The sequence below is a fragment of the Otolemur garnettii genome, unplaced genomic scaffold, assembly GCF_000181295.1.
Source record: "Otolemur garnettii isolate 467f Iridium unplaced genomic scaffold, OtoGar3 scaffold00040, whole genome shotgun sequence".
NCBI lineage: Eukaryota > Metazoa > Chordata > Mammalia > Primates > Galagidae > Otolemur > Otolemur garnettii.
In genome coordinates, this window is record NW_003852435.1 from 11020502 (window position 1) to 11029912 (window position 9411).

The following is a 9411-nucleotide window of genomic DNA, read 5'->3' on the forward strand; positions in this document are numbered from 1 at the left end:
CACCAGCCTTTTATTGAGCCAGAACAACACAGGTGAGGGGAGAAATTAACAATGACTAGGTGCTGAGGGCATGGGCTCCTCCCACAAGGAACTCCAGTGGAGGAATGGCCGTAGGTCCACACCTCAGCTGCAGATCATCTTGCTCAGATGTTGGCTTCTCCTACAATGTGCTTTCAAGCATTTCTATCACTTTGTTTATGATAACAGCAGCATTCTGACTAAAGCAAATTCTGTTTTACTGAATGCTACTAAAGTTTATTTTCTGAGTGTCCAACTTTTGCTGATAACATAAACCAAATTCATTTCTAAAAAGGATATTAAAACAAAATGAAGTTAGGATATATTTCATGTCATTATTCTAAAAGGCATTAATAAATTATCAAAAGTGGTTTCAAGTAGATTTGCTTCATGTCCCCCCACCCCTGGTTTAGATGCTTCACTTTATATAGCTGTATATGTTTTCATTTTTCTTTTACACACTTACATATAGCATAAACAGTAGTAGCTCATATTAAATACAAGTTTTATGCTTTTCTTTAATGCTTTACTGCTAAAATGTGAGAATTTATTTTTCTGTTCATTTTCCTAGCCTTTTCAAATAGTTTCAAATTTTCCCGTTTAATAAAACTATATTTTCCTAAGTGAGTCAATAAGTATATAAGTAATTGATAGTGAAGATTGTAGAAAAAAAATCATAATTTTTCAGTCTCTACCAGAATTGTTCATTTAGGACACAAAAGTGCCCAAGAAATCCTCCATTTTAAAAATACAACCAGTTTGACAAAAATAATTCAAATTGTATATAAAACCAGCACATTTTACTGCATGATTGCATTAATGTACACAGCTATGATTTAATAAACAAACTAAAAAAATAACAGCAATATGAAAAAAAATAAAAACATGTGAAGAAAATAAAAAAAAAAATACGGTGACAAAATAAAAAACCCAACCATTATTAAGTCTCAGTCCTACTTTTGATTGTGACCATTTATCTACTTCCCTTAAAAGCAATAAAAGTGACATATAGAGCTTCTGTCTCCTCTTTCTCACATATAATTTATCCTCAGTCCAAATCAAAGTACATCTCTTAGAGATTATTATACAAAAGGAGTTCAGGCTATAGTGAACGATGATACCACCATTGCTCCCCAGCCTGGGCAAAAGAATAAGACTTTTTCCCTATAAAAACAACAACCTGCCCCCCCCCCAAAAAAAAAAACTCCCGTAAAAGTAAAATCTACCTTGGAAACAGTAATGCTGACTCCAGAATTAGTTTATTTAGAATGTAAATGGAGCTAACAGCAAAATGGTATAACAGAACTTTCCAGTTCTCTCACCTCCCTGCAGAAACATCAGTTTGAACAGATATTCATGCCCAAATCTAACTTCATAAGAGCTAAGGAAACCGAGTGATAGATTGTAACACCTAGGTTTAGCCTATAAGCAGAATACACATTGAAAACGATGGAAAGACAATTTTATATTGTATACCCTCCTCTACCCTGAGGCAGCACAGCCCAGACATAAATACTACCTGCATGCAGAAAGAGAAGAAAGCGAACTCTGAAACTTGCCTCAGAACCCAACACTGGGCCTGCCCAGTAAAACCCAGCATGGGTATTCCCCTCTACCCCAGATTCCAGGCTACTAACTGCAAACTAAGTTTCTAGGTCTTTCCCTACAAGAGGCCGGACCCTAAATTACACCACTCCAGGCTGCCAGTTCAACCAAAGGTGTTAGAATATCCCTCATGAATACAGGCTCCAGGTCAACTCTTATGGTCCAGAATTAGGCCCACCTCTGTGCACTCAAACAATAAGTTCATTGAGGGAATCCAGGCTGCAGGTTCAATCCTACGGACTTAGATGGCCTACCTATCTGCCTACCTGGGCACTAATCTATTTAGTCTACCCAAGCACTCAGTGAGCCTGTCCATGGACCAAGCAGGACAGCAGACTGCTTAGAATCTTGGGGTAAATGATATTAGGCAAAATCAGACTGCAAAGATTAGAATAACTCCATACTCCTGCCAGTGCATAGACACTGATGCATGGCCACAAGGATCAAAAACAGTCAAGGAAACATGATTCTACAAAAATAATAAAATAAATCACCAGTATTTGACCTTAAGGAAAATGAGATTCATGATACACTTGACAAAGAATTTAAATTAATAGTTTTGAGGAAGCTCAGCAAGCTTCCAGAAAATACAGAGAAACAATTGAATAAAAAATCAGGAAGCAATGCACAACCAAATGATAAATTTAACAGAAATTGAAATTTAAAAAAAAAGAAAGAAATTCTGAAGACTGAAAATAATGAATAGAATAAAACAATCAATGGAGAATATCACAATATGTGTCTTTATTAGAAAAAAGAATCTGTGACAGGTTATTTGAGAATATATAGGCAGAGATAAGAGAATAAAAAAGAATAAAGAAAAGTTTTTGGATTTGTGGAAAAATATCAAAAGACAAATATTTGAATCAGAGAAGTTAATAAGAGAGAAGAGAGATAAAGAAAAATGTAAAAACTTGGGTGGTGCTTGTGTCTCGGTGGGTAGGGCACTGGCTCTACATATCAAGGGTGGAGAGTTTGAACCCAGCCCTGGCCAAACTGCAACAAAATATAGTCAGGCATTGTGACAGGTGACTGTACTCCCAGCTACTCAGTAAGTAGAGGCAAGAGAATTGCCTGAGCCCAGGAGTTGGAAGTTGCTGTGAGCTGTGACATAGTGAGACTCTGTCTCTACAAAAAGGTAAAAAGAAAAATAAAGGGGTTAAATCTTATTTAAAGAACTAATAGAAAACTTTACAAATATGGGGAAAGATATAAATATCCAGGTACAAGAATACCAAAGGTATCCAATTAGATTGACTCCAAACAAGACCACACTAAAATGATCTGGTCAAACTGTCAAAAAAAAAAAAAAAAAAAAAGAAAAGAAAGAAATGGGAATTTTGAAACCAGCTAAAGAAAAAGAAGCAACTAACACACTTGCACAACAGTGGGCGTCACAAAACCTCATAGATTTTTCAGCAGAAATCCTACAGGCAAAGAGAAAGTGGGATGATACATGCAAAGTACTAAAGGAGAGGAACAAACGGCCAACTAAGAACAAGATCTTAAGCTGTCATGCAGAAATAAAGGAGAAATAAAATAAAAAACACTTCCTTGGAAAGGCAAGAACCAAAGGAATTCTTACCACCAGACTTGTGTTACAAAAGAAATACTAAAGGGAGCCCTTCAAGATTAGTGAAAAAGGCACTAATATATAATGTGAAACTGTATAGAAATATAAAACTTACTGGTCAAAGAACTGGTACTATACTAAATAAAGTAATAAATACTACATTGACACTGCAATAATTTAATGTAAATCATTATATATGTGTAGTATACAAGAGACAAAACTATCAATACTATAATAGTTACAACAATGTATTAATGAATGTGATGTGACAAGATCTAAATAGTGACATCAATAATAAAAAATATGGGAATGGATTGTATGTAATCATCATTAAATTGGTATATGCTTAAAATGACTATTATAATTATAAGTTGTTTCAAGTAAATCATTGTAAATACAAAAAAAAATTCTATAGTAAATACATAAAACATGAAAAATAAGAAATCAAAGCATATTAGTAAAATAAATAACTTAGAAAGGAAGGTAGTAAGAGAGAAAGGAACAAAAAACTCTCTAAAACAAACAGAAAATAATTATAAATGGCAGTAGCTTATATATATATATATATATATATATATCATTATATACCATTAATGCAAATGGATTATATGCTCCATAATAAAACAAGAGCCAGGCATGTGCTCCCATAAGAGACTCACTTTAAGGACACAAATAGATTGGAAATGAAAGGATGGAAAAAAATATTCCAAACATGTAGAAATCAAAAGAGAGCAAGGGTAACCATATTTATATCACATAAAATAGAATTTAAATCAAAAACTAAAACAAGACAAAGAACTTTATTGTATAATAATAGACATCAATTTATCAAGAGAATATAATATAATACACATAATACATCTATCTGTCTATTTCTATATAGGCATACACACAAAGTTGGGATACAAATATATAAAGCAAATAGTAATAGATATAAAGGGAGAAATAGCCAGTAATGCATTAATTGGAGGAGACTTAAATATCCAACTTTCAACAATGGACAGATTATCCAAAGAAAAAATGAACAAGAAAACTTTTGACTTGAGCTACATTCTAAACTAAATGGAAGTGACAGACATAGAAAACATTACATCCAATAAACATACAATAAACATTCTTCTCAAGCAGACATGGAACAGTCTCCAGGACAGATAATATGTTGGTTACAAAACAAGTCTTAACAAATTTAACATGTAAGTGATTATCAAGTACATTTTCAGAACACAATGATATGAAACTTGAAATCAATGACTAATATGGATTAAAGACTTCATCATAAGACCTAAAACTATGAAAATACTAAGAGAAAATATAGGGAAGTAGTTCCATGACATTTATCTGGGCAATGAATTTTTAGATATGACTCCAAGAGCAGAGACAACAAAAATACAAATAGACAAATGGAATTACAGGAAACTGAAAAGTGTCTGTACAATAAAGGAAATGATGAAAAAAGATAAGAGACAATCTATAGAATGAGAGAAAATATTTACAAACTATATATTTCATAAGGAGTTAATATGCAAACTATTTAAGATATTCAAACAACTCTGTAGCACAAAAACAAAAATATCAAATATAAGCAAAAAACTGGAATAGACATTTCCTTTAACAAAACAAATATCCAAGAGGTATTTATTATTGTTGTTGTTGTTGTTGGGAATTCATTGAGGGTACAAAGAACCAAGTTGCTTTGATTGCATTTGTTAGGTAAAGTCCCTATTATAATTGTATCCTGCCCCCAAAAGGTGTGTTACACACTGTGACCCCCCCACCCCTCCCATCCCTTTCTCTTTCTGCCCTCCCCGCCCCCACTGTGTATTAGGTTGTTAATTGTCCTCATATCAGAATTGAGTACATACAGGATTCTTGCTTCTCCATTCTTGTAATGCTTTACTGGGAATAATGTGTTCCACTTCCATTCAGGTTAATACAAAGATGTAAATTCTCCATCTTTTTTAATGACTGCATAGTATTCCATGGTATACATATACGACAGCTTGTTAATCCATTCCTGGGTTGGTGAGCATTTAGGCTGTTTCCACATTTTGGCGATTATAAATTGAGCTGCAATAAACACTCTAGTACAAGTGTCCTTATGGCAGAAGAAAAATTTTTTTTTTCGTCTGGGTAGATACCCTGTAATGGGATTTCAGAATCAAATGGGAGATCTAGTTTGAGTTCTTTGAATGTTCTCCATACTTTCTTCCAAAAATGTTGTATTAGTTTGCAGTCCCACCAGCAGTGTAAAAGTGATCCCTTCTCTCCCCATCCATGCCAGCATCTACAGTTTTGAGATTTTGTTACATGGGCCATTCTCTCTGGGGTTATATGGTACCTCAGAGTGGTTTTGATTTGCATTTTTCTAATAAAATTTGGGATGATGAGCATTTGTTCATGTTTGTTAGCATTCTTCTGTCTTCTTTAGAGAAGGTTGCACTCATCTTTCTTGCCCATTCTTGCTTTTTTTGCTGATTAATTTGAGTCCTCTGTAAATCCTAGTTATCAAGCTTTTGTCTGATTTAAAATATGCATATTTACTTTCCCATTGTTGAGGTTGTCTATTTGCTTTGGTTGTTGTCTCCTTAGCTGAACAGAAGCTTTTCAGTCTAATTAAGTCCCATTGGTTAATTTTTGTTTTTGTTGCAATTGCCATGGAAGTCTTCTTCATAAAGTCTTTCCCCAGGCCGATATCTTCAAGTATTTTTCCCATGCTTTCTTTGAGGATTTTTATCATTTTATGCCTAAATTTAGGTCTTTTATCCATCTTGAATCAATTTTCCTGAGTGAAGAAAGGTGCAGGTCCAGTTTCAGTCTTTTACATGTATATATCTAGTTCTCCCAGCATCATTTATCGAATAGGGTATAGCTAAGGCAATTGTTAGTAATTAAAAACAAAGCCAGGGGCACCAGCCTACCAGACTTTAGGCTAGGGGTTCTCAAACTTTTTAAACAGGGGGCCAGTTCACTGTTCCTCAGACCACTGGAGGCTGGACTGTGGTCCTCGGGACAAGTCGGCTGCTAAGCAGGACAGGTAGAAGCAGCAAGAACACTCGGCAGGCTGGATAAATGACCTCAGCAGGCCTCGTGTGGCCCGCGGGCTGTAGTTTGAGGACTGTAGTACAAGTCCATAGTGATCAAAACAGCATGTAATTGGCTCAAAAATAGAGATACAGGCATCTGGAAAGGAATAGAAAACCAAGAGATAAAACTAAGATCTTACAGCCACCTAATCTTGGATAAGCCAAGAAATATTTAAATGCAAATTAAAATCACTGTGTGATACCAACTCTTAGCTCTTTCTGGATCTGTGGCTTATTGTCACCCACTCATTTTGGAAGATTTTTATCCTTTACTACTTCAATTATTTCTTCTGTTCCTTTCTTTGCTCGTTCTGCTTCTGTTATTCTAATTATACTTAAGTTATACCTTTTGTAATTCCCCATAGTTTTTGGATACACTATCCTGCGTTTTTTTTCCCCCTATTATTTATTGTCTTTGCATTTCTGTTGGGTAACCAGTTTTCAATGGCATCACTTTCTTCTTCCTTCAGCCATGTTAACTAAAAACGTTCTTCATTTCCATTACAATATTTTCTAGAAATTCCTTTTAAATCTTTCTTTGAGTTTCTATTACTGCTACATTTACATATCTTTTCCAGGATCCGGCGTAAATTTTTCCATTAGGACTGTCAACATATTTATTATAGTTATTTTAAATTCTCTGTTACATAATTCTGAAATCAATGTTATATTTGAGTCTCGTTCTGATTCTTGCTTTCACTTTAAGACCATCTATTTTCTTGTCCATAAATAGGCTTGTACTTTTATTTGTTGAAGGCTTTGCATAATGTGTCTGGTAATAGGAATACAGGTAATTTGGCTTATAATTTCAGATTTCATGTTACATCAGCTAGGAGATGGGCTGTGTTAATATTTTTTGTAGGTTTCAGTGCCAGAGGTTTAAGACTTTTTTGTAGATTTCTCATTTTATTTGATCTTCCTTTGTCTTTGGGTTTCCACAAAATATTTTCCCTAAATATAATATCTTGCTTGTGATCTATTGTTATTTCACTGGCATCCTTTTGAGAGTGTAGGTTTTGGAGAGGGAAAAAAATTCCATAATATTTATTATTATTATCATTAAATTTCAGTTTTACTAGGTAGGACTAAGTCTCTGTATGTAGATGATAAAAAGCTTTCCTAATTTTATTTCTCCCCTAGTGCAACAGAAAGTCTAGAGAAAATTCAGTATTAGTAGGTTAGATAAAGGTCTGAGAAAATAGTATGACATAAGAATAGGTCTTCATTGGAGAAGACACTTTGAGCATATTTCAACACAGTTACTGTTTTAGTCTTCCTGCCAAGGGGGATTTTTCTCTATTCTTCACCAGAGAACCTGATGAGGCTCCTTGTGGAGCTCCACCCATGAAAAGGTGAAGGTTCTCTGATTGTGAAGTCCCCAGGAGTTTTTACTTCTTAAGACACTTATCCACACTTATCCTCCAGCAATACATCAAACACCATTTAAGTGTTCCTATCAGTCACTCTTTCCAGAAGTTTCTGAGGCCACTATGCTGATGATCCTAACCTGGATTCTATGTTCTTTGTTCTGTCCAGATTTGGTTTGGTGATTTCCTATTTGTCGTTGATTTTCTGATGGATCTAGTAAAAGTTGTTGATATTAGTTTATTCATTTTTTTCCTTATGAGTACAACTATTTTCAAGCTCTTTGTAGGAGAAGCTTAATTTGAATTGCTATTATTATATTTTTAATTCCTCAACATGATGCAGCATTTTCTTTTAATTTCACAAGTGGAATAGCTTTTTATTGACATCAAATATAATTGTTCAAGTTGTTTTTTCTCTGTTATGTCCATTGTCTTCATTGTTATGAATCACTAAATTTCTTCTTCTCTTGCTGCCTTTCATGTTAGAGTCTTTGTTCTCAAGTTGAAATACTTACCTCTTTATTCATAGTTAGGGTAAGGTACTAAAGACCTCTTTGCAGGGATAGGGCTCCTTGACTGTTGAACCCAACAGTATCTTCACAACTGAAATAAACTTATCACTCATAGATATACTTTTTTTTCTTTTTTTGAGACAGAGTCTCACTTTGTTGCCCTCAGTAGAGTGCTATGGCATCACAGCTCACAACATCCTCCAGCTCTTGAGCTTAGGCGATTCTCTTGCCTCAGCCTCCCGAGTAGGAGGGACTACAGGCACTCACCACAATGCCCAGCTATTTTTTGTTGCGGTTTGGCCGGGGCTGGGTTTGAACCCGCCAACCTCAGTATATGGGGCCAGTGCCCTACTCACTGAGTCATAGGCACCACCCATAGAGATATAATGTTACCCCCCCCCAAAAAAAAAGAGAGAGAGAGAAAGACTGGAAATTTCCTGTTCACATTTTCATTAAAGTTCCTAATAACATTTGTATGTTATTTTTGTATCAATATGTGAGTCTTTTCCATGTATGACATTGAATTAACTTTGTATCATATTTGCAGAAATTTTAAGAGTTCTAGCAGGCTAAATTAAATTTTACAAAAAGCTCTAAAAATAATAATTTTTACTATAAGTAGTTAAAAATCCCCAAAGGATATCTAGTAACCTCAGGAGTTCTTACAGGGGTTACTAGACTGTAGCTAGGTTGAGGAGATTTAGGAAGACTGTCCCAGGGACTAAATCACTATCCCCATATACATCCTTCATATCAAACTCATGCTTACATATTACCCTGAAGAAAAATCTATTTCTATGACAAATATTATCTTGCATATTTTACAATTTGACCTGGGACTTCATGTATAGATAAAATTTACCAGAAATTCTTCCTTTATACAGTCCCTTGTAGGTTAACAAGTAATGGAAGGGTATTGCCAGAATTTTCTCCCTCAATTTTGCTTAAAAATGAAAATATCTTAAAATATGCAATAGGAGATAATGTAGAAAAGCTACAGTGACTCAAAATGTAAATAATAAAAAAAAAAAAAGATGTGACTACTATTGCTTACATATTTAGCAAGACTGAATTTCCTTTGTAACTATTGTTTTCTCTGTTCTATTTGGCTACTTCATTGTATGTAAAGCCAATGACAGCAAATGATTTTGTTTTATAATGGCATGATGTGTTCACTGAACACTGTGTTTAAGGCAAATACTACTATCTCTACTATGTAGAAAGATAATACTAATATTTGTGAAGAAATTGTT